This window comes from Rosa rugosa, chromosome 6, assembly GCF_958449725.1.
Source record: "Rosa rugosa chromosome 6, drRosRugo1.1, whole genome shotgun sequence".
Classification (NCBI taxonomy): Eukaryota; Viridiplantae; Streptophyta; class Magnoliopsida; order Rosales; family Rosaceae; genus Rosa; species Rosa rugosa.
The window spans coordinates 11,470,716-11,495,613 of NC_084825.1; the positions used below are offsets into that span (position 1 = coordinate 11,470,716).

Sequence of the window (24,898 nt, forward strand, 5' to 3'; positions counted from 1 at the left end):
GCAATAGCCACGGCGCCTTGCCGTAGCGAAAAGCTATTTTGCCGTAGCAAAAAAGCTCTGCGACGGTAAAGCTTCCGACGCCGTTGGTGGCGTCGCCAATATCTTTTGCCACGGCATTTTGCCGTAGCAGACCACTTTTGCGACGGCAAAATTTTTGCGACACTTACTCTGCGACGGTTTTATGCTACCCCTAATGCCGTCGCCATTATAAAATATACTACGGCAAATTGCCGTCGCAGCATAATTAATATTAAGATAATTATATTACTTCCCGCCAAAATTTGTTTCCTACTAAATTTTTTTCCCGCCAATTTTTTTTTTGGCTGCCAAACTAATTTGCTTCCCGCCAATTTTTCAATAGGAAATTTTGCTACGGTCTCGTTGCCGTAGCTTCGGTGTGGTGTTATATAGAAATATATTCTTGGCTACGGCAATTCACTGATGTTAGTAGCCAACCAATATTTTTTTTTTTAACAAAACCTGTATTTTTGCAATATCCAAAAATGGGATAAAAATATCATGAATACACAACACATATATTGTTCATTAGCTCATCTATTTCATTGCAATGTAATTAAATTGCTGCAGTGTCAGTATAGGTAATTAGAAGAAGTACAAATTAAGTTATATATGCCCAAAATCAAGTTCCTAATGAAGACAACTAAGAGTAACACTTAACAAAAATATGCAATAACATATTGAAACTCAGCCCATTGCTCTATCACTGCTCGAATCTGGATTCCTTTCTTCTCCTACAGACTCTCCGAATTTCATGGTCACTAGTTGCATCTGGAACCTAAGACATCAAAAAAAAAAAAAATTAAATATATCATGTATGGCTTTGCATATCACCCTTTTTCAATGTCACACCATAACCCAATTCCAATAACCAAACACGCAGATTCGCAGGTTGCATCATTTTTTATAATCATATTACAAAGAGAATGGCAATATGAGAGGAAATTTCAAACCAAGTGTCATCAAAGCTAGTGTTTCTTTTACAAGTTGATACTAGTATGTATATTCATCATTGATAAAATAACAGCAAAGGGAAAACAGATCAAATAATAGAACAATTGTAGGACTGAGGACATATATGATCATAATAAAACATTATGATCCTCTTGCCTACTATACACATATAGAACTAACAAAAGTGACATACTTAAACAAGGAAAAACATCCCACTAAAAAGACCTTTTAGAGACCTTTATACAAAACCAACATATGATCTATATAGGGAAGCATATTAAACTAAACAATTCTTGTCAAAGCTGAATATATCTTGTCACCAACTAAATATTTCTTGTCAAAACAAACTGAAATCTCAATGTCTCCGCATTACTTCATATTTTTTGTCTTGCTATATTATCTCATCAATACCATCTAATAAATTGTGCACATCAAATAAGAGCTAAATATTCAAACAATTATTCTTGTGATAACAAACCTGTCCATTTTGATATGTGCCTCTCTTCTCTTTGTTCTCCAAAAAAATCAATTCGAGCTTGTACACTACTACAGAAAATGCATTTAATGACATTTGAAAAACGTCATAAAAAACTTTAGATGACACGCAAAAAAAAAACGTCCTTATATCTTTTCCATGAAACAAAAAAAAATTAAAATATGTAAATTTTCACACGATTACCAACCAAATTATATGTCAACATTCAAAATACAATATCAATGAGCACATTTATTTTCTCAAGTTCACTAAACTATAATTTACCATCGAATCTAACTACAACTTTTCAAGTTCAATCCACATCACATTCATCATGAGCATCCATGAGTTTTTCTTGAACTGCAATATCAATAAAAGAGTAGGAAATAATTATTACAAGTGCAAATATAAGCCAGCGATATAAGTGTGTTCCAATTTTTATCATAGAAATGAAGACAAAAGAACCAACTGACATAAACAAGTGCCAATAGATCCAGGAAATACTAGACAAAAGTTACATTCTTCTTTTTGTGTCTTTAGATTTCTATCAAGCTATGGATCTTCCATTCCCTGTTCAAGATGCTGATCCCAGAAGCAATCCAAAAAACCAAAACCGATTATTAGCCTTTTTATTGAGGTCTCAACGAAAAACAAGCATAAGTAAACACTCTCAAACAGAACTAGAAAAGAAAAGAAAATTTGAATAATAGTGAACTTAAGTACCTTTCCTATGATTTCACTTCATCATTGGAAGCAATAGCTGATCTATATCAAAATCACATGCCAACACAAAAAAATTAATTAATATTAAGCATTAACATCTAAAATGGACTAACCAACCATCAACAAAAGACTACAAGGACCAAAGTCCCAACTTACAAGTTGCACGAGAAGAAACAAGAAAATTGGGGAAATAAGAAACTAATAATACAAGTTACAACTGTCCTCAAATTGAATGACAAAGATCCTTACTCTATTTAAATTAAAGTCGAACTCCAAATGAGTTGCATAAATGACAATGCATTTCCTAATTGCAATTCTAAGAACCTTGTGCTCAAAAACAATATTCATAAAATGATCAATGAAGACCTATAATTTGAATAAGGTGATTGAGACATATAATAGGGCTCATTGTGTACCTTTCCACAAAGAAGAAACAAGCCGTCGTGGAGCTGCTATTGGTTCACCAAGCTTGTCTTTCTTCCTATAAGCAGAAAAAATGTTTAGAACCTGTACATATTTCCAGCAAGTTAGCTAGGGCCTAATATATTATTAAGAGAAAACCCGGGAAAGTGAACCCGAGTTTCATTTGAAAATTACAAGAGAAACTAATAAGTAGTAACTCGCTACCTTAGAGTGAATTTTCTAATTATACTGCAAAACAATAACAGTGCAGAAAAATGCATGAATAAGACTTCCATCACTCACTACCTTCTTACCTTGAATTATATTCATTCGATCCCTCTGTTGCCAAGGCTGAACCCATCTCTCCACCATGTACTACTTCTCTTGATTATTTCTGCGACCCTCCATTGAACATATAATAAGTTAAAATTGACCAACTTAAAATTAAAACCACCAAGTATCACAGGGGGAAACATAAAATAAACAAAACATACATACATATTGCCTACTATCTGCAAGGGAACTGAAAAGAAACCAGCTTAGCAGAATAGTAGGTATAGGCTTCTCAATTCATTCATATCACCGGCCATGAACTTTTTCTCAACTCAAAACCTTAATCTCCAATTCACTATCTGCAAACTCAACTAAATAATATCTAATATTTCTGAAGCACCATAGGTCTCAATTTATTTATTTTGGCTAGATAAACATCAGTCTCACCAGGGATTGATCCCCAGCACTGATTCTTCTCAAGGAAGAGAGTGTATAATTATGTCTGAAGATTGAAAGCTAGTTCAAAGAAGAAACATATATATAAGACTTGAGCACACACACACATATAACAACAAGAATGATTCAATTCAACTTTCTGCTGCACCTGTTAATTTAGTCATTATTCATTAACAGAATGCACTCAATGCAGTAACATGAATAATTGAAGGAATTTCACTCAATCAAGACTAAATCACACAATCACACATTCACAGTAAACTTAGAAGTAAAAGCATAATTAGTAATTAATTAATTAACAATCAACAGTTAATTCTTCTCTTCAAACAGAAGAACAATGCGAAGAACTGAAGAATAATCAACATCAACACCAACACCAACACCAATAATCAATGTTTCAACAATCAACACCAATTCATGTATCCAAATTAAATAGATCAGCAGATTCAGTAGTCAGTACCCAACTACCCACTAACCAAAATAATGAAATACAAATTCAAACTTCCAATCGTATCGAAATTTCCGTCGATTTGAATGGAATTTGTAAGAAAATGAATTAAAGGTAGAATCTTTACAATGAAATTAGTTTCCTTTGTACAGAAGATCATCATGGTTTCAAAGGGTATCAAGCAATGACATGGTTTTGGGATTGATTTTAGCAGACTGAAGATTCATTGCGGTTGAAGTTTAGAAATTAGAACTTACCGTTTCGAGGCAGAGGCACGGAGCAGAGGGAGTCTGAGGCAGAGACGCGGTGGCTTGGGGGAGGGCGGAGAGCGAAGACCTGCGGTGGAGCTGTGGTGGCTTGGGGGAAGGCGAAGGCCGAAGAGCTGCGGTGGAGCTGCGGTGGCTTGGGGGAGTACGAAGAGCGAAGAGCTGCGGTGGCTTGGGGGAGGGCGAAGAGCGAAGAGCTGCAGTGGCTTGGGTCTGTTTTGCTGGTTTTGGGGATCGAATGAATCGATCTGTTCTGCGATCAAAAGAAAAGAGCTTAAAAAAAAAAAAAGGCCTAAATCCGCCTAGCCAGAAAGAAAAGAAGAGAGTTTGTGTTTAGGTTTCAGATCTCAGGGGAGTTTGTGTTTAGTTCACAGGGAAGTGAGGGAACTAAAATCTAGACGCGCCTAATTTTCGTCTCTTGGCGCCTTGGAGTTAGGTTAAGTTTGTAAATAAAGGCTACGGCAATTGTAGCGAAGCAAGTATTAGGAAAAATTTTGCTACGGCATTTTTAATGCCGTTGCCATTTAAGCATTTTCATGCTACGGCTCTCCTTTGCCGTCGCAAAATTTTTAATTTTTATGCTACGGCTCCCCTTTGCCGTCGCAAATTTTTTTTTTTTTGCGACGCCTTGTTTCCCGTAGCAAATCTAGGACTATTAGCTACGGCATTTTTGCGCCGACGCTAACTGGGGTGGCCATTGCAATTATTTTTTGTAGTGTATGCTACAATCTGACATTCTTACAAGGTTAAATTGAGTGTCTAATTTAGGCGTATCAATATGTCTCTCTGCTTTCTTCCTTATGAAAACACATTTTATATAATAATGATTCCCGCGCGGTTATAAAATTTTGGAAAGTTCTAGGATTGTCTAGGACTTTTATTCGTGAGGGGTTAATTAATGCAACTTCTAAACCTACTCATGCTCACTCATAATATAATTGAACAATGGAGTTTCCCATTTCCCCCTCAACTTTTGTACTTTCCGTTCTGTCTTATATGTAAAATTGTCTTCCGTCGTAGCTCTTGGTCAAACCCATTTCTGCTGCAGTACGATAAAACATTGATCACGTTATTTCTTATTGCAATCCTAGTGTCAAGTACGTATTCATTGCTCTTTGAACCCTTTTTAGGTTTTTCCGACTCTCAGTGATCATGGTCTCGACGGTCGCTGCGGCTCAGTCTTCTCTTCCCACCACAGTTTAGTCGCGACTTGCGAAACCCCTGGTGCGTCGCACGTGTGAACGACAATCGGATTCTCCATCAATTCTGCCTGATTCACTGAACTATAAATACTAGCAAGTTTCAATTCAGTCTGGTCTGGTAAGATGGCCACTGATAATCATCTTCAATTTTAATGGCAATCCACAGTTTTGAATAACCAACGTGGTCACGTGGAAGTCTACCTCAGTGTTGTGGTTTCCAGCCATATCTGCTTCTTCATCTTCTTCTTTTACTACTACTGCTTCCCCCTCTAATAATCTTGCTTTCATCGATTCGTTACTCTCAAGTATTAAGACTCTTAACCTTCGTTCAGATCAAGTTCCCAGGATCAACATGTGGCCTTCGCTGTTCGAAACGCACCATACAACCACACCATGGCCGCCATTGCAAGCTTGCTTCTGTATTGGCTGGCGCTAGAGTCCATGCAAAGATTCCCCGCTTACACTGTCAACTTTCGAGTTGTTAGCATGTTTTCATGTTTGATCTCAATTGCTTCACTGCTCGCGCTTCTGCTTCCCAACTCTTGGGAGCATGTACCATATTACATGTTGTTCATCTCGTATTGGGTGAGCCGGGGGTTAGCTGAAAATGCTAGGATGAATGTTTTCTGGGTATCCGGGATCGACGACTATATTGTTATCCCAACCTGTACTGATAATTGAAATTCACACTGAAGACAATGATTTCTTTACCCAGTGAAAACCTCAGATTGAGGTTAAAAATACTGCGGGCCTCTAACTCTTGAGAGCCCAAAAGAAGTAACCAATCGACTGATGGTGAAGAATGTTAGAGTTACTAGTCCATTCAATAATTTCTTTGTTACTGTATGTGGTAATCACTTGTTGATTAAGCTGTTTTAGTTGTTAGCTATGCAACGTGTAAGTCATTGCAGCTCCTTAGCTAACTATAACTACCTGTACGAACACATCTCCATCAATGATGAAGCCCCATTTTCTTCTTTCTTAGCTATGCCACGTGTAAGTCATTGCAGCTCCTTAGCTAACTATAACTACCTGTACGAACACATCTCCATCAATGATGAAGCCCCATTTTCTTCTTTCTTTCATTTTCTCTCTATTTCCTTTAGTTCTTTCATGGCATCAAGAGCTAGCCAGGTTCTGATTGGGACCGGAATTCATCATCGAAGCACAGGAATCTTCATCGGAATTCATCACCGAAAGCCTCTGTTACTCAAGCAGTGCTTATTTCTTCGTCACATAAGCCTCTGTCAGAGCATTCTGATTTTGTCAAGATTTGTTGAAATATATTGATGATTTGTTGAAGAATTTAGCTTAAGAAGCATAGCATTAGTGATTCAAGCAAGTTACTCCTAGTGATTTGATTTGAAAGTTGAAAGTGAAGATTGAAACCCTAGCTTTTTCATTTGAAGAAATTCAAGACTCAGAATTGTTGCTTCTCATTTGTGCAAGAGATAATTGATATTCAGCTTTCAGTTTATTTCCTGTGTTCGATTTGGTCTTTTCTTGACGATGTTCATCTCTAGCATACAGTTTCTGCTCTTCTAGTTACTTTGAGCTCTCAGTTTCTCTTGTTCATACTCGGATTCAAGCCTCATGGTCTAGTTGATTAAGTGAAGATAATTGGTGGCATATTTTGCGGTTTGTTTGGATGAATTGTTTCTTAGTGAAGATAATAATGGGAAATCTCTTATGTGGTTGATGAAGGCTGAAGTTTGCTGCCTTTTATTGATTGTGTCGTAATCATTTGAAGTGGAAGCATTGGTATTTGTTATCTTATAGTCATGAATAACAATAATCAGCCACTCATCTATATGCTCTCAAGCATTTACAATTTACTGCCTGTGAAGCTGGATGATACCAATTACATTACTTGGTTTTTTAAAATGGAAAATATGGTCAAAAGCCTTGGCTTAGAGGGATACATTGATGGTTCATATTCTTCTCCACCTCAATTCTTGGTGACTGATGGTAGCATGAATGCTGGAGTTACAATGGAGTTTCAAGAATGGGAAAAGAATGATAAAGCATTGATGACTCTTATCACAGCCACTTTATCTAGTGAAGCATTATCTTTTGTGGTTGGAAGCAATAATTCATCTGAAGTTTGGAAAAAATTGAGGGTGAGATATGGTGTCTCTTCTAGAACAGCTGCTATGCAACTCCAAACAAATTTGTACACAATTCAGAAAGGTAATGACATTATAGAAAAGTATTTTCAGCGTATCAAGGACATTACTAATCAATTAGCTTATGTTGGCATTCATATTCCCGATGAAGAGATTGTTATCGATCATTGCCGTCAATGGCCTTCCATCTGAGTACTTGACTATCAAAATCGTGGTCAAAGCTCTTATCACAACTATGTCAATGAACAAATTGCATTCTCTTTTACTTGATGAGGAATCTACTATGGATCAATCTACAAAGACTATGCATAATGGAATGCCTACTAAGCTTGAACAGTGGTTGCCTAAACCCTAAAGAAAAAAAAAAACAGGACAACAACGAAAGTGATAAAAAAAAAATAAATAAATAAATAACCAACCCCTCACCAGGGCGCCTCCCCAACTCGAAGTCTCGAACTCTCATATATCGCTAGTCTACACAGGCGATAAAACCCCCTCCTCCCCCTCGGGAACTTGGCCAGAACCCTCATAATGGGCTTTTGCTCTATCGGGATCAAGCTGGTATCCTGTCTCACTACGATACTAAGAAACGCTGTTAGCAACGTTGTTAGCACCAAGTCAAGTACGCTAAAGATGCGATCACGATACTCACAAATGGTCTGAAACCGAGTAGGAGCCCGGTGCACCATATCGGGGTTCTACCAAAGACCACCAACGAGACAAGGTTTCCCCCTCCATCGAGCATAAATGTTGGAATACAAATCTTCAATGATCTGGCTCCCACCTGACCTGAAGTTCACTCACCCCCTATAGCCAGTCTTTGTAGAATATTGCATTTTGAACATATAGCTAAACTCATTGATACTCGGGCACTGCTACCTGCTCAGCTTCCACAGCACCAAAACCCCCATCATCTGCCTCAGCGCGTTGGGCGATAGTTGCCCCACGGAGATATTAAGGCAGGACAACAGATACTGCATTTCCTCAAGTATCGGAAACGATAGCCCGCACTTCAGCTGATACTCATAGAAACACGCCCAACCCATCTCAGGATGGCTAAACATTTCGTTACCCTCAGAGGACGCAATAACATGTTATCTGAGATACCCCAAGCCACCCTCATATCGATAATCTGCTCCTCCGTCATGCTCAGCCTTGGCTGATTGATAAACATATCAGGAGCAACGCGCAATCGACCGCGCGGCGATTGGGGAATCTTCAACAGCTCAAACTCCTCCTCAGAAACCTTGGAACCCACAATTTTCGCGGGAGGTTCAGCACCACTCGAACCGCCGAGAGAAGAACCCTCGCCACCTCCATGAGAAGAACCCTGGTCGACGCCACTGCAAGCAGCGCCCTCTCGCCTGCCACGGCCACGATGCTCACGCGCCATATTGTGAACGACACCCAAAATAAGTCAATCGACCTCTCCCTATCGCCTTCCCCGACCCGCCCCAAGAAAAATTTCAAAATCCAACAGGCACCAGTTAGGAGCCACAACACATGCACCGACCAAACCCTAAAATTCACACCGTCAAAACCTAACCCAGAAACACAAAGACCCAAAAGTTTCTCGGCCACTCTTAATTCCGAAAAACGAGCCCTCAGCAAACCCACATTCCACCAACAACAAATTACCAGAACGAAACCCAGAAATAGAAAAGGCCAACGTACCTGTTCACTCTTCCAGATGAAAACCGCAAACGACAAGGCCAAAACCTTCCCCGAACCCGGAATTCCGAACACCAAACGAAAGATTGAAACTTTTTGGATACCAAAGGCTCCAACTTTACCCACTTTTCTCCTTCAGACCTCAGTCAAAACACAGGGAACAGTAGACACCTCCATCTCCCTCCTCTGTCTATATATAGAGACCACGAGAGTACAGGGACCGTTGGACGTGCAAGGATTGTTTGGAACCAAAATGAGCATTTTTGCCTGACAATGCACGTCTTGGAGAAATTGAGCCAAAGTCAGTGGCTCAAGCTATATATTGTCGACAAGTTAGAAATATATATTTAGAGGCTAAATAAAGCCTACTATGGAAGCATGAAAAGTCAACTTTAGCACATTTTCCTACTTCGGTAGGAGAAACCGAGATAAACAAGGAAGGAGGGGCGGAAGACTGATCAAATGAACTCGAAATGAGCTGAAACTCTGCAGATCCATTCTAGACAGCTCAAGGATCATTTCTTATGAAGAGTTCCAGAGCTAGTTTTGAGTGGAAGGCCTTCAAACAATCAGTCCAATTTTCTGCAGAAGCAAAACTGGAAAACTGGACCTGTAAGAGGTCCAGCAGCGTTTCCGGCCCAACCACATGGAAGAAAGCTCTGAAAATTTGCCACAATGATCTACACTCATTGTGGATCATTTGATGTGAAGAGGTCGAAGGCCCATTTTGAGTTCTTGGTGGAGATATAGCTGCAGAAAAATTGGAGCAGTAAGTGCTTAAACCTAACATTCCATTAGTGTTTAAGTGCTTAAACCTAACATTCCATTAGTGTTTTAAGTGCTTAAACCTAACATTCCATTAATGTTTAAGTGCTAAAACCTAACCCATTATGAGTTGTTTAAGGCCAAATAGTGTTGCTTGGTAGCCTATATATAGAGGCTACAACAAGTATCAAAAGAACAACAACACAATTCAACAAACATCTCTAAGATGATCTAAGTTCTCTCTAGAGCAACTCCTCTCCTTCTCTTTCTCTTATCGGTGACCACACTCCTAGTCCTAGTCTTCTCAGAACCACACTCCTAGTCCTAGTCTTCTCAGAAGCCGACTTTCAGTGCCACCAAACCCTCTGTCAACATACTTCGGTCCTAGTCTCCTCGGGAGCCGACGGTAGTGCCTCGACCAAAAGAAGACAACAGAGAACAACAACACAATTCAACAACATCTCTAAGATGATCTAAGTTCTCTCTAGAGCAACCTCTCTAAGAGCAACTCCTCTCCTTCTCTTTCTCTTATCGGTGATTACACCCCTAGTCCTAGTCTTCTCAGAAGCCGACTTTCAGTGCCACCAAACCCTCTGTCAACGTGCTTCGGTCCTAGTCTCCTCGGGAGCCGACGGTAGTGCCGCGACCACAACGGTTACAGAACCAGCCAAGCAAGGGTAACGCCCTAGCAACCCAGCCAAGCTAAAGTCACGCTTTAGCAAGATCTCAACACTTCCCGGTGATGTCGCTCTGCTCGATCTACAATATTGAGTATCGATTGTGTTAACAAGAAGAAACTTCAGCAAAGTCCTCACCACGAGGCAGAAAGAATCCCCACGACGAGGTTGGTGCTCTCCTCGTCTACAATCGCTTGATAGAAGTCAGGTCAAGGGACACCCCCGACGACCGCACCCGAACGGTGCTGGCACGCCCGCGCATAAAAGAGACTGTTGACCAGCTGCAACAAAAATGGAGCCAAACATTTTGGCACGCCCAGTGGGACAACATTTGAAGTTTTTCTCTTGAAGCACATTCAACCACCGGGCTTCAAAACAAACATTTTGGCACGCCCAGTGGGACTACATCAGAAGTTTTTCTCTTGAAGCACATTCAACCACCGGGCTTCAAAACAAACATTTTGGCACGCCCAGTGGGACTACATCAGAAGTTTTTCTCTTGAAGCATATTCAACCACCGAGCTTCAAAACAAACATTTTGGCACGCCCAGTGGGACAACACTAGAGTCTTTTTGTGTTCGCCATCATTGGGTTGCCAGGGGAAAATCTTTACCAAAAGAAATTCCTAAAGTGACAAGATGGCCAATGTTGCCACCATTGGCAATATTGACATTGATGACTCGTTCGAACCACTCATCATTCCACCAGATGCTAGCCTGGATGAGAGGCTTCGCATCCTTACAGTGCATAGTGAAAATTATGGGAAGCATCTGGCAGCTTCGATCGCGAAAAGGGAACAACGAATTCGCGAGTTGGAGCAGTGAATGAATCAGAATGCTCAGAAAGCTAAAGAGCAGTCACAAAAGCTTTTTTCGAGCAGAGACAAACAGACTGCCCAACCTGCCGCGAACATCACATCTGAGTTCACGACCTTACGCGAGGAAGGTTCTACCTTGGCTAATTCGCATCAAGGCGAATTCGAACGTCAAAAATCTGCACGCGAAGAGGTTGTTTCTGAGACTAACTTGCCTATAGGTGGCAATCAACCTAAGGACGTCTCACTGGTGAGTCACAACCTTACACAGAGGCTGTGCATGGAAAAGGTCATCAACAAGGTTGTTCTTCTAACAATACAATTGTCTTTGAACAAATATCTAATTTCTCCACTGATCAAGCCAAATACGTGGCTACTGATCAGATGCATGGGGGGCAAGATACGACCCATGATCATCCCTTTGATCAAGAGAAGATGGCGACAGTTGGCGACAAAGCCGATCTTGGGACACCGTCATCTCCCGAATTGCAAATGAAGATCATGCTTCGTCAACCAACAAAGATACTTGGGGGGCAAGATTACTCCTCCTACGAGCCAAATTGCTTCCAATTATTCGACGCGAAGTATCTTTGTTCTTTTCCTACAAGCTCTCACAGGAGGGATTTTTACCCTACAAATTTTGATACATCAGAGCTTGGAGTGAAGCATAGATGGCCTCCCCCGTGGTCTTCTAGAAGTTAGCCAAACAAGGTGCTGCCAGCTCCTTTCTTTGTTTTTTAATTTCCTGTCAATTTTCAGTTTTCACTTTTATTTTCGTCATTTATATTAAAAAAAAAAAAGTTGAATTTGGTAAGGGGTTGTGAATCATAACATAGGTGAAGTCTCTTTTGTTAATATTGGCCTAAACTCCTTATTGATGCCTAGTTCAGGTCTCTTAAGGTTAAGGGCGGCTTTTATTAACACTTGTTGAACTGTCTTCACACTTATGACATTTCTCATCTTAGTAAGTATAGCCTATGTGAAATGGTGTCTAGAAAGGGGACAACGTTCATGACAGGTTCTTGAATCCAGAAGTGCGTGCAAATGGGCCTAAACCACTATGTGGGAGTAGCTCATGCCAAAATGGATTCTGCCTCTCTTGTTCGCCCTCCCCCACCTGGCCATTTCAGTAAGGTTGCCCAAAGGATTTGAAAGAAAATTTGTGTCTAGGCGACTATAGTTGGGCCGCATGTCTAAACATTGATTCACCTTGTCTTGTTGAATTCAGCTACTATAAAAAAAAAAATAAAAAAAAATAAAAAAAAAATACAACTCTTAGGGGACAATTCTAAGTGTTCCTACAAAGCTACTAAGCCGAGTCAGCGGCTCCGGAAACTTTTTCCAGCTTTGCCCTCGCAGGAAAGGCTGAGCTCAAGGGAAATGTGAGAGTCACCACTGTGACCGCCACCTCCATCGGAAGTAGTCTTCATGTTTCCAAAGATGTCCTCACCATGCACGGGAAACAGTGAAAGGGTTTCAATTTCCTGGTGATCTTCTCCTCTTTGTTCCATGAAAGTTTGTTCTACATTCATGTCAAAGAAAGTAGAACTAGTTCCCCCTCCAGCTGAGATTGAACAATCCCTAGCACTCTTCTCCATGTTCATGGATCCATAACCGCCATAGTTCCCCATCTGCCCGTTAAAAGCAATCATCACACCAGCAGAAGAAGCAGAAGCAGGTGTAGATGAATTGGCAACATTGTCATCACCAACAAGTCCTGATCTTTGCATGGGCACATGAACATCTGAAGTGGACCTCTTCTTCTGCTTCTCCCGAGCCCTTTGGTTCACGAACCAAAAATAGACGTTCTTGAACTCGATCTTGCCGTACCATTTCAGCTGGAGATAGATCCTCTCAACCTGCTCTACAGTTGGGGACCTAACTCCCTCATTGTAGAAAAGCTCCTTGAGGATTCTTATCTGATCTGTAGTGGGATTCCACCTGCTCCGCTTACAAAGCATGTTAGCACTACTCCCGGCTGCTTTGTTGCTTCCTCCATCCTCGGTTGGTTGTTGGGTTTGTGGTTCCATTGGTGATGGATTGAGAGAATGCGAGAATTGAAGAGTGATGATGATGAGTAATTAAGAAAGATTGCTGTTAGAAATATTCGAATTGATGAAATGATTTTGGGATTGGAAATTTGGATTTATAATGTGGAGGAAGATATAGGCATGCAAATATCCACCCTTGGATGGACGGTCAAAGAGGAGTCAAATCGATGTCAGTAAATCGAGATTAGTGATTCCAAATCTCGGGGAAAAAGGGACTAGCAGCATGTGAGGAGCGGTTTTTGAGGAGTTAGCTAATATTAAAGGATTAATAGCATGTGGGGAAACCGAACGGTTTTCGAGGAGGTAACTGTTCTTTTCACGAGATTCTTTTTCACGACTGTTGTTTTTCAACGAGTGATTAGTGTCTTAAATCTCGGAAAAGAAGGAGTTATTGACGCTAAGAGTTTTGAGTTGGGAGCCAGCAAGTGGATCCAAAAGATATATATTTTCTCAAAACCCTCGCCACGAGGCTCTTTTTGACGCGGAGCATATTTTAAAAAGTTCATATTATTTTCAATATACAACTATAGGGGCCTATATTTGGGGCCTTGCGAGACACAATTATTGGCTTCTCACGGATATTTGGATATCAGGATAAGAAAATATTATTGTATTCATAAAGTGGCTTTGCGGCCAAAAGCAGTACATTCATCACAAAGCCAAAAGTGGCTACAATACAAAACAGAAATCTTCGGATATCTTTTGAATCTTTTCTCAAGTGGAAGCAGCTATGGAATCCAATGTCGGGTTGAGCCGCGCCATTATCTCAAGGAGGAGCAGACTTCAGGGAAGGAAAAAGAGGAGTAACGGAGCCCCCGCGCCCATTTACATGGAAGCGGTAGAGGAATACAACATAGGCTTGGCCAACGCCATTATCCATGAGAAGGGGAGACTCCAGTGAAAGAAAATGGAGCCCCTGAGCCCCCTCAATTGGAAGCAGCTATGGAATCCAACGCCGGGTTGAGCCGCGCCATTATCTCCTGGAGGGGCAGAGAGTGAAGGAACCGAATATCAACTTGAGTCTCTGCACCCCCTCTAGCCATGGTAACCACCTTTAGTTGGACGTGAAGTATAGGAACAGCCATTCTGTGGCTTGAACCCATTCCTTCAAAGAGTCCATCCCTTCTCATCCCTCCAAGATTCTATCAAGAAGAGAAAGGGGGAGAAGGAGGTGAGAACCAAAGCCCCTTCCATCTGGAGGGCACAACACGGGCCGGGTCCAGAAGGAAGAAAACAGAGGAAGAAAGATGAACCTCAGAGTGGCCGTCCTCCCTTTCTCTGTTTCACTCCGCGTGTAGGATTATGACAAAGATGATCTCGCATGATCGTGGATCCCACACTCGGAGCCCCCTCGCGTTTCTAAACCAATCTGAAGCCTGGCATTGTTGTTGCAGGATTCCAGAAGGAGAAACAAGGGGTTGCCTAAGATTACGCCATAAGGCCTAACCCAGGCTTAAGATTACGCCATAAAGCCTAAAATTTAGAGGCTAAAGGTCATTTCATGAGGGGAAGATTTGTGAAGAAGGAGAAAAAGAAGCAAGGACTGAAAGGCCATTTCTTGAATATTCCAGAAATGTTGTTGTGAGTATTCCATTCCCTAAATACAACTATTTATAGGGACTTCAGGCAAATCCCTACCCTTGGATGAAGCTCAATTTCAAAACCGATGTCAGTAAATCGAGAACGGTTTCCAAGAAGGTAACTATTCTATTCACGAGATTATTTTTTCACGACCGTTGTTTTTCAACGAGTGATTAATGCCTTAAATCTCGGAAAAGAGAGGTAGCATGTGAGGAGACCGAACGGTTTTCGAGGAGGTAACTGTTCTATTCACGAGATTATTTTTTCATGATCGTTGTTTTTCAACGAGTGATTAATGCCTTAAATCTCGGAAAAGAGAGGATTAATAGCATGTGAGGAGACCGAACGGTTTTCGAGGGGGCCTACAGAGATTGGCTCACAAAGCTCAATTTCAAGCAAAGTTCCTCCACGCGGAGGTTCGCCGCAATAGCACTAGCTTCGGCATGAGTGGCCCGTTCTCTGAGATGGGCCAGGTTGCGGCCCATTTCTTCAGAAGCTGCCAGAGGTTCATCGAGTTGGGCTTCTTCTGTAGCAATCGCATTTTCAACAAAGGCTAAACCGGTATGGAGGTCCTCGATCCGAAGTTTGAAGTCGGACCTTTGGATTTGTAGTTCCCGCAGGCGGTTGGTTCGCTCATTTAAAATACCGCGAGAGATGTCCATTTCTCGAGAGAGGCTATTCAAAGCTTCTCGAGTGTCATGAGCCTGGGCGTTCGCGGCCGGTTGACGTTGGCGGGCCTCACCAAGTTCATTCAGCAAATCGTCAATGGCACTAAATTGCTGCAGGGTCAATGCCTTCTCCTGGCGAAGATACCTTAGAGCTTCCAAGACTCGCGGAAGGATGTCAGTCTCCAATACCCGAGGATCCAGATGTTCGTGAAGCACCATCTTAGCCTCATCCACAGCAGAAGGAGGAGTTACCTCTAACACCCTCATCAATCTCTCGAATCTGGTAGGAGGAGGAGGCGGCGGAAGTACCACAGGATCACGAACCACCAATGCAAAAGGGTGGACAGCTTCCTCAGTTTCTTCATCTTCAACAGGTTGGTATGTCCCTTCAGCCGCGGGAGAATCTGGAAATTCAACTCGCAGCTCACCATGGGCAAGTGGAGCAGATTCAAGCACATGGCCCTCGGCTTCGACGGTTGTCTCATTTATTCGTGAGACTTGGGGGGCACCACCACCGTCAGTATCATTTTCCATCTCTGGGGTGACTGTCCGGCCAATAGGACCCTCAGCGTTTGTAGCCACCTCCTCGGTACAAACAGAATCCTGGTTAGATTCAGAAATGTCAGAAAGCGGGGTTGGATCTAAAGGGAAATGGAAAGTATTGGCCAAACAGTGGCTTACTTCTCGAGCTGTCAGGTCAATATCTGGTACATGGTCACCAAGAGGAAGAGGCCCCACCTCATTCACCTCTTGAACCTCTAGTGCCGCTAGACTCTCTGTCGTCATCAGTTCCTCATAAGCGGCAGAAGTCTCAGAGTGGCTTTCCACGCTTTCATCCTCCGAGGACTCGTCATCAGAGATCGTTATTAGAATGGTAGGACCTTGCATATGCTCTGTAGATTTAGGAGATGGAAGAGGTGCCACGGGGATAGTTGATGCTTGAACTAGCGAGAGAATTGGCTCTTCTGCAGTGGCTGAGGATCCAGCCTCGCTCAGGCGAGAGGGATCAGTGGTCCTCTGACAGACCTGTCAAAAGATACATAATGAAGATCTTGCCCAGATTCTAAAATTTAAATAAAATAAAACAGGGCCAGAGCTTACCAGCCGCATTGACAGAGGCTCGTCATCAAAGTCCTCTTCAGCGATTTGGGCGCGATCGCGTTTGCAAGTATGAGCAGCAATTACCTGCACAGAAGAGGAATCACAACTCAGAAAATAGAAGGGGTCTGGAAAGCCAAATGTGCAAAGTCAGAATTAGTCTGGGGCAGTTTACCTCAGCAAGGCTCACATCATCATCATCAGAGGACTCCCCCTCAGGAGTCTCCTCGGCAGTAGCCTTCTGTTTCCCGGCCTGAGTAGAGGCTGCCCTGCTCCAGTTGATACGCTAAAAATAAAACAAATGCACTTAGCAATAAGGATTGATACTCAAGCCAAGGAAAAGGAATGGTGAAGAAAGACAAAAACATACTGTTGCCCTAGGCTCGTGGATTTGTATCCCTGGACGCGATGAGCGAGAAGGTAGAATAGGTCGCGGGGGTTGTGCTGCAGGGTTGGAGAAGCGCTCAAGAATCTTGCGGTCCTCCGGACCAGGACTACTCATGCCACGAAAGATCAGGACGAAGAGTTCGTCATGTGGCAGGTCCCAACAGTTCACGGACACTTCTTTCCACCAATCAGCATAATCATCGTCTACATCGTTGAGGGGGTACAACGCTCTGACCCAAGGGGGAATCACTATCAAAGTAAATCGACTTTGAAAGGGGGCAGACCCAGGTGGGGCTAATCTCCGCCAAGAGGTGTAGTAATTGGCAGAATCAACCAGAGGCCAGGGTACCAACTGGGCCAACCCAAATTGGCGAGCAAAGTGGTTAGGGGCATAGAGCTCATAACTTACGCGGTCAGTGGCAAGACGAATATCCAAGCAGGAGATGGCGCGACGAAAGGCCAGGAGGGCTCTTTCGCTATGATCCCGTCCACTGGGCAGAAAGCCATCATCAAGGGGAGGAGGGAATCGCCTAGAAAAGACTATTTTTGGGTCCGGCATCTCTCCCAGCAAGTACAAGTAAATAAAACACTCGGAGTAGGTTGGAGCTCGATACCTTACGTTGCGGCAAAGCCAGTTCCCCAAAAGGGAATCAACTGGAGGTTCCTTTGGAATATCACCGCGACGGAAGAGAGGGAAATAAATCTGCAGCCAAAAGGCAAGGATCCAGAAGGGGCCACTAATGTCGGTATCAAATGGGCGCATTACGGCTCTATAAAGGGAGCGATATAACGCACCCAATACAGGTTGCCCAAGGCCAACACAAATACCATTGTAGAGAGCAATGGCCAGAGAATTCCAAGGCCCAGTAGGTTTGTTGGAAGAAGTGCAAAAGATAAATTTGCAAAGCCAGAATTCCAGGAATGCGATACCTCCTGTATGGTCACGCCGGCTGCAGTAATAGTCGCGCCAGGATGGGTAGGATCTGCTGTGATGCCCTCGACCAGCCATATCCATTCTCAAAGAAAATTGAGTGCCATCAAACTGACCATGCACATAGGGGTCAAAGTCAATGGGCAACCCCGTGATGGTAAGAACATCCAGCAGAGTTATGCTCATCTGCCCAAACCGGAAATCAAATGTATTGCTGGAGGTGTTCCAGAAGCAAAGAGCGGCGGCTAGCGGTGCAGGGCTAGTATTATTGGGAAGACAGAAGCATAGATCAATGGTTTGGGTAATACCCACCGCATCCCATCGGGCCAAATCTCTTGCTCGGACCTCCTGATACCAAACATTTTCCTCAGGAGCGACGGTAGGCCAGTAGCCCACTTTCCTCCTTGGTCCCCAACTACTAAAATCACCAGGCACCTGCCGAAGAGCCGCTATGGGACGGCGGATGGGAAGCGCATAATAGGCCATAGCATCATCTGGCAAACGATCGCGAGGCGTGGGACCTAGACTCGCTTGACTATCACCGCCACCAAAGCCCATCAGTCGACTTCTCTCCTCTCCGGTCTGACTTCTACATCGAACACTCATGTTAGTCCGCCAGGCGAATGCGGCTTTCTCAGTGATTGCATCTGCCTGATCGATAACGAATGGTTTCTTGGATGCCATTTCTAGGTCGCAGAGAATACTTCTCCATTACACCTTGATTTATAGCTCAAATATGTTTGGAGATTAATTTATTAGCTGGGCCAGTGAGTGGCCCTAGTTGATAATTAATGAGTCATTATTCCATCTTGAGAATCGCATCTAAGGCGACAGTGAAGATACTTCTCCAATACGCCTTGATTTATAGCTCAAATATGTTTGGAGATTAATTTATTAGCTGGGCCAGTGAGTGGCCCTAGTTGATAATTAATGAGTCATTATTCCATCTTGAGAATCGCATCTAAGGCGACAGTGAAGATATTCCACCTTTTCCTACCACCGCAGGGCCAGCATAGTGGCTTGATGTTTTTTAAATAAAACATGATTAAAACCGATGCGGTTTTAGATGCTAAAGTTGCAGCAAAATATGGTGGTTTCACTTGGTCACACGTCATGATGACGATAGCCATGATCCAATCATCCTCTTTGGCATAAGACTCGCGAAGGATTAAATGAAAGCAAACAGTTTGCTATTTTTGCATCTTATTTCGTCAAGTACTATAGGCCTTGATCTAGCCAGGAAAGCGGCTCCAACACCTACATTTGAGAAAATCAACAGAGAGCCAGCAAACAAGGTAGATACTTGTTGTTATACACACAGCAAAGCTACCACCAAGGAAGAGAAGGATCCTCATTCACGATCAAAAGCAGTCTCCTTCGCATGAGGGGCACGCTAAAGTTTTGATTGCCTACAACCTGCCCAAGTTTCGCTAGATCCATGGGGGGCAATAAAGTTGGCAAAGGAAGCGTCAGTTCATGACAGAGGCATTTCAGATCACGGCATTCAAGTTTTATGGCCTATTTAGAGGCCTATATGGAATCAGTCAAGCCAATACCAGTGGCTTTTGGAGCAACAACATTATAAGAGCAGTGCTGATTCAAGACCTCTTCAGTCAAGACGAAGACCTTTGACTTCGAGGTCTGGGGGCAATGTTTGGACCCAAAATGAGCATTTTGGTTTGACAAAGCGTGTCGTGGAGAAATTGAGCCAATATCAGTGGCTCACATATATATTTTCGATAAGTTCAAAAATATATTATTAAGAGGCTAAATAAGGCCTACCAAACATGGAAATGAAAAATCAACTTTAGCACATTTTCCTACTTCGGCTAGGAGAAAGCGAGCTAGACAAGAAATGAGGGATGGCGGACTAACCATCCGAACTCCAAATCAGTTGAAACTTTCCAGATTAATTCTAGACATCACATTGATCATTTCTTATGAAGAGTTCCAAAGCTCGTTCGGAGTGGAAAACCTTCAAACAAACAGTCCAATTTTCTGCAGAAGCAAAACTTGGAAACTGGACCTGTAAGAGGTCCAGCAGTTTTTTCGGCCCAACCACTATATGAAAAGCTCTGAATATTTATCAGGATGATCTACACTCATAGTGGAACATTTCTTATGAAGACGTCATGGTCAAAAACAGAGTGCTTGATGGAGATAAAATTGAAGGAATTTCCTTGTCTAGAAAGGCTTGGAAACTGGACCTGTAAGAGGTCCAGCAGCGTTTTCGGCCCAACCACTATATGAAAAGCTCTGAAAATTTATCAGGGTGATCTACACTCATAGTGGAACATTTCTTATGAATAAGTCATGGTCAAAAACTGAGTGCTTGATGGAGATAAAATTGAAGGATAAGGGAGCAGAAAATGACTCAAACCTAACATTCCATTAAGTGTTTAAGTGCTCAAACCTAACATTCCATTAAGTGTTTAAGTGCTCAAACCTAACCCATTATGATTTGTTTTTAAGGCCAAATAGTGTTGCTTGGTAGCCTATAAATAGAGGCTACAACATAGAACAATTCACCAATTCATACATCAAAACATCTCTAAGATGATCTAAGTTCTCTCTAGAGCAAACCTCTCTAAGAGCAACTCCTCTCCTTCTCTTTCTCTTATCAGTGATTACACTCCTAGTCCTAGTCTTCTCGGAAGCCGACTTTCAGTGCCACCAAACCCTCTGTCAAAGTGCTTCGGTCCTAGTCTCCTCAGGAGCTGACTGTAGTACCGCGACTACAACGGTTACGGAACCAGCCAAGCAAGGGTAACGCCCTTGCAAACCAGCTAAGCTAAAGTCACGCTTTGGCAAGTTCTCTATACTTCCCGGTGATTTCGCTCTGCTCGACCTACAACGTTGAGTATCGACTTGGTAACACAAGATAAAGTCCTCACCACGAGGCAAAGAAGACCCCCACGACGAGGTTGGTGCTCTCCTCGTCTACAGTCGCTCAAAAGAAGTCAGGTCAAGGGACACCCCCAACGACCGCACCCGAACGGTGCTGGCACACCCGCGCAAGAAAAGAGACTGTTGACCAGCTCAAGAAAAACTGGAGCCAAAATTTTTTACCAAAAGACTGTTCGCCATCATTGGGATGCCAGGGGAAAATCTTTACCAAAAGAAATTCCTAAAGTGACAAGATGGCCAATGTTGCCACCATTGGCAATATTGACATTGATGACGAGTTCGAACCACTCATCATTCCACCAGATGCTAGCCTGGATGAGAGGCTTCGCATCCTTACAGTGCATAGTGAAAATTATGGGAAGCATCTGGCAGCTTCGATCGCGAAAAGGGAACAACGAATTCGCGAGTTGGAGCAGCGAATGAATCAGAATGCTCAGAAAGCTAAAGAGCAGTCACAAAAGCTTTTCTCGAGCAGAGACAAACAGACTGCCCAACCTGCCGCAAACATAACATCTGAGTTCACAAACTTGCGCAAGGAGGGTTCCATCTTGGCTACCCAAGTCGGTTCACAACAAGGAGAATTGAAAAGTCAAGAATCTGCTCGCTAAGAGGTGGTTTCTGAGGTTGAATTGCCTACAGATGGCGATAAACCTTAACGCCTCACTGGAGAATCACAGCCTTACACAGAGGCTGCTTTTGGAGAAGATGATCCACAAGATTGTTCTTCTGACAATAAAGTTGTCTCTGAACAAATATCTGAATTCTTCACTGACCCATCCATATATGTGGCTACTGATCAGATTCTTGGGGGGCAAGATGGAGCTCATGTTCATTCTGTTGATCACCAAAATGAATTTCTTAAAAATTCTAATAGCCAAGCGGTGATTAAATATGATCTAGGCGACCAAATTGTCGTCTTTGAGGCTCTTGATCATGAGAATTCAAACCAACAAGTGGTCGTCTATAATGGCCAATCTGTGGCTTATTCTATGCCAACAAAGATACTTGGGGGGCAAGATTACTCCTCCTACGAGCCAAATTGCTTCCAATTCTTCGACGCAAAATATCTTTGTTCTTTTCCTACAAGCTCTCACAGGAGGGATTTTTACCCTACAAATTTTGATACATCGGAGCTTGGAGTGAAGCATAGATGGCCTCCCCCGTGGTCTTCTAGAAGTTAGCCAAACAAGGTGCTGCTAGCTCCTTTCTTTGTTTTTTAATTTCCTGTCAATTTTCAGTTTTCACTTTTATTTTCGTCATTTATATTAAAAAAAAAAAAAAGTTGAATTTGGTAAGGGGTTGTGAATCATAACGGAATAGGTGAAGTCTCTTTTGTTAATATTGGCCTAAACTCCTTATTAATGCCTAGTTCAGGTCTCTTAAGGTTAAGGGCGGCTTTTATTAACACTTGTTGAACTGTCTTCACACTTATGACATTTCTCATCTTAGTAAGTATAGCCTATGTGAAATGATGTCTAGAAAGGGGACAACGTTCATGACAGGTTCTTGAATCCAGAAGTGCGTGCAAATGGGCCTAAACCACTATGTAGCTCATGCCAAAATGGATTCTGCCTCTCTTGTTCGCCCTCCCCCACCTGGCCATTTCAGTAAGGTTGCCCAAAGGATTTGAAAGAAAATTTGTGTCTAGGCGACTATAGTTGGGCCGCATGTCTAAACATTGATTCACCTTGTCTTGTTGAATTCAGCTACTATAAAAAAAAATAAAAAAAAAATAAAAAAAAAATACAACTCTTAGGGGACAATTCTAAGTGTTCCTACAAAGATACTAAGCCGAGTCAGCGGCTCCGGAAACTTTTTCCAGCTTTGCCCTCGCAGAAAAGGCTGAGCTCAAGGGAAATGTGAGAGCCACCACCGTGACCGCCACCTCCATCGGAAGTAGTCTTCATGTTGCCAAAGATGTCCTCACCATGCATGGGGAACAGAGGAAGGGTTTCAATCTCCATGTTCATAGATCCATAACCACCATAGTTTCCCATCTGCCCGTTAACAGCAATCATCACACCAGCAGAAGAAGCAGAAGCAGGTGCAGATGAATTGGCAACATTGTCATCACCAACAAGACCTGATCTTTGCATGGGCACATGAACATCCGAAGTGGACTTCTTCTTCTGCTTCTCCCGAGCCCTTTGGTTCACGAACCAAAAATAGACGTTCTTGAACTCGATCTTGCCGTACCATGACAGAGGCATTTCAGATTACGGCATTCAAGCTTTATGGCCTATTTAGAGGCCTATATGGAAACAGTCAAGCCAATACAAGTGGTTTTGGAGCGACAACATTATAAGAGTAGTGCTGATTCAAGACCTCTTCAGTCAAGACGAAGACCTTTGACTTCGAGGTCTGGGGGGCAATGTTTGGACCCAAAATGAGCATTTTTGCCTGACAAGGCACGTCTTGGAGAAATTGAGCCAAAGTCAGTGGCTCAAGCTATATATTGTCGACAAGTTAGAAATATATATTTAGAGGCTAAATAAAGCTACTATGGAAGCATGAAAAGTCAACTTTAGCACATTTTCCTACTTCGGTAGGAGAAACCGAGATAAACAAGGAAGGAGGGGCGGCAGACTGATCAAATGAACTCTAAATGAGCTGAAACTCTGTAGATCCATTCTAGACAGCTCAAGGATCATTTCTTATGAAGAGTTCCAGAGCTAGTTTTGAGTGGAAGTCCTTCAAACAATCAGTCCAATTTTCTGCAGAAGCAAAACTGGAAAACTGGACCTGTAAGAGGTCCAGCAGTGTTTCCGGCCCAACCACATGGAAGAAAGCTCTGAAAATTTGCCACAATGATCTACACTCATTGTGGATCATTTTATTTGAAGAGGTCGAAGGCCCATTTTGAGTTCTTGGTGGAGATATAGCTGCAGCAAAATTGGAGCAGTAAGTGCTTAAACCTAACATTCCATTAGTGTTTAAGTGCTTAAACCTAACATTCCATTAGTGTTTTAAGTGCTTAAACCTAACATTCCATTAATGTTTAAGTGGTAAAACCTAACCCATTATGAGTTGTTTAAGGCCAAATAGTGTTGCTTGGTAGCCTATATATAGAGGCTACAACAAGTATCAAAAGAACAACAACACAATTCAACAAACATCTCTAAGATGATCTAAGTTCTCTCTAGAGCAACCTCTCTAAGAGCAACTCCTCTCCTTCTCTTTCTCTTATCGGTGATCACACTCCTAGTCCTAGTCTTCTCAGAAGCCGACTTTGAGTGCCAACAAACCCTCTGTCAACGTACTTCGGTCCTAGTCTCCTCGGGAGCTGACGGTAGTGCCGCGACCAAAAGAAGACAACAGAGAACAACAACACAATTCAACAGCATCTCTAAGATGATATAAGTTCTCTCTAGAGCAACCTCTCTAAGAGCAACTCCTCTCCTTCTCTTTCTCTTATCGGTGATCACACTCCTAGTCCTAGTCTTCTCAGAAGCCGACTTTCAGTGCCACCAAACCCTCTGTCAACGTGCTTCGGTCCTAGTCTCCTCGGGAGCCGACGGTAGTGCCGCGACCACAACGGTTACAGAACCAGCCAAGCAAGGGTAACGCCCTAGCAACCCAGCCAAGCTAAAGTCACACTTTAGCAAGTTCTCTCTACTTCCCAGTGGTTCTCGCTCTGCTCGATCTACAACATCGAGTATCGATTGTGATTTTCAAGAAGCTCAGCAAAAGTCCTCGCCACGAGGCATAAAGAATCCCACGACGAGGTTGGTGCTCTCCTCATCTACAATCGCTTGATAGAAGTCAGGTCAAGGGACACCCCCGACGACCGCACCCGAACGGTGCTGGCACGCCCGAGCATAAAAGAGACTGTTGACCAGCTGCAACAAAAATGGAGCCAAACAAGGATGATGACACCAGATCCCACCACGTGTCCGACATCTCTGAGCATTATAGAAGTCATGCGCCGTCGCCTCGACTCCTTACCACTACACCATTATTACCTATTACAAAATCCAGTACACCAGACTTCCAACACACGAAATG

General features: G+C 42.7%; 2 long non-coding RNA genes across 2 annotated transcripts in view; both read right to left on the minus strand.

The window, feature by feature from the left end:
* Positions 1–1,662: 1,662 nt before the first annotated feature.
* Positions 1,663–2,685, minus strand: LOC133714629 (uncharacterized). The gene is made up of 4 exons (XR_009848757.1): positions 2,587–2,685; positions 2,171–2,212; positions 1,966–2,017; positions 1,663–1,807 (listed from the first exon to the last, which is right to left on the minus strand). It is a non-coding gene; the product is annotated as an uncharacterized LOC133714629 (long non-coding RNA).
* An 18,045-nt stretch (positions 2,686–20,730) lies between these two features.
* Positions 20,731–24,898, minus strand: part of LOC133715475 (uncharacterized) — an 89,912-nt gene continuing 85,744 nt past the window's right edge. Inside the window, exon 8 of the long non-coding RNA XR_009849082.1 lies at positions 20,731–21,035. This is a non-coding gene — a long non-coding RNA (uncharacterized LOC133715475). The remainder of the gene's footprint in view (positions 21,036–24,898) is intronic.